Consider the following 1,983-nt stretch of genomic DNA (forward strand, 5'->3'; position numbering starts at 1 on the left):
AAAGGTCACAACCTGAAACGAGGACTCAGGAATGTTGGCTAGATTTGACTCTGTTATAGCCCTGGCCAGGAGTTTTCCTATGGTGGGCAGGCTGGGTGGGAGCGGGCACAGAGACGATCATCGCCATTTTGCGCGGGCAGGCCAATTAAAGCCCGTCCAGGATAATACGTGGTCGGTAGCATCAGCGCTACCTGTGTGGGTGAGGGGAAGAGGGAGAGTCGGGGCCCACACTCTGTTGCACATGCGCGCGACAGAACGCAACAATCTCCCTGAGGCAAGGAGCTGCCACAGGAGATTGAATGGATATTAAAATAATTAGTCACATGAGTGGGGACATGTTTTTATATTTATGAAAATTTATTTATTTATTTAATAAAAGCATAAAGTTGGAAGGGCAGCGTTCACGAGTGGTTCAATTAATTTCTTAATGCCTTAATAGGCTGTTTACATTTCGGCAGGTGTGCAGCCGACTCCAGCGCGTGTCCGCTGAACAAAATATCGTGATGATGTCAAGACTCATGCCCATTTTACACTTTGGTGTGTCAGGCCTGCCCCCGCATGCCAACCGGAAAATTCGGTCCCCTATTATCAGGCTGTTGCTTGAATGTTCTGTGGGCCAGCTCTCCCAGCTTCCCATTTGGACAACTGCTCCAGCTGAAGGAGCAATTTACAAAGTCAACTGGGCTAGACTGTGTCTTCTCCAAGTGGTGCCTCAGTCCATCTAATATTTCTCTTATTATTCTGTTTTTTAGCAAACATTTATTGAGTGGCTTTCTGTGCTTCTTAAGGGGGCATTAAAAAACTGCCATATATTTTGGGGCTAGAGTCACAGGTATGTCAGACGGGGGTGAAGTGCAAATTCATTCTCTGGAGGGCAAACCAATTGGATCTTTGTGGCAGTTTGGTAGACTTCACAATCAATTTTCTGGTTGTTACCCTCAAATTACTAGGAATTCAGTTTTATAACTTGCTCTGTTGAGGTTGCTGGTCTAATATCATAGCCAATACTTGGTTGTGTGATGTCTAGAAGGCTACGTAACGCAACAGATGAGATCTGACTCATGCCTTGTAAATGCATAGCATAATCTGTGGAGACTTGTCCTCTGCTGTGCTGCCTTTATAGCCCAATATTCTGTTTGCTTTGTTTAACTGCTCATAAGATATATGGAAAGTCATGAGTCTAATATTAATCACAGGTGTTTTTTTACACAGTTCCAGCTTGGGTGAACCATTGATCTTTCCGTGATTTTTTAAATATTGTAAATAAGCTGGGTGGCAGTGGGAGAAGTGATGGAGAATTGTGTGTCCAGATCTCTGTCCATTTTAATACCCTTTCCATTCCTGATTTTAGTTCAGCTGGTGGAAATACCCATCTAGTTTTGGGCAGGCTACACAAATGATCAAGCACCTAGTAAAATTCGAGGAAAACATAGGACAGTGTGCAGGAAAATCTAGAACTGAACAACTGAATAACCTTTCCCGTTTTTTTAGACTATTCAGTGTGCCATATCCTATTTGAATTTGGTTAAGTATCCAGTTACTATCTGGGGCATTCTCCTGGGATTAAATAGTAATTTTACAGCTTCAAGCTGTGGTGAATATTTCCAGTGACAATTGCTGTTCTTGCAAAGTGCTGGGGTATAGTTCCAAATGGGCTCAAATTTCACTCCAGCATTTCCACGTTCAACTCTTGTGTGTTAGTATCACCTAACTATTTGACTCCAGAGGCATCATTGCCGGATCAAATTCTGTTCTTACATTGCTATCATAGATGTGAGCTTTCCAACAGGGTTCAACAAATAGTGATTAGTGGGCAGTCTGGCTGGCTCTACCTTCCCAAGCCCAGGTGCAGTTGTAATGGCCCTACTAGCTGGCTTTGATCAACTAACCAAGCATTGACTGGGAATCAATTCCTCAACCCTCTTGTCCATATGGCCTTAATACTTACTTATTCAGCACATCTCAGGGGTTTTGCACTTCCTG

This window comes from Carcharodon carcharias, chromosome 9, assembly GCF_017639515.1.
Source record: "Carcharodon carcharias isolate sCarCar2 chromosome 9, sCarCar2.pri, whole genome shotgun sequence".
Lineage (NCBI taxonomy): Eukaryota > Metazoa > Chordata > Chondrichthyes > Lamniformes > Lamnidae > Carcharodon > Carcharodon carcharias.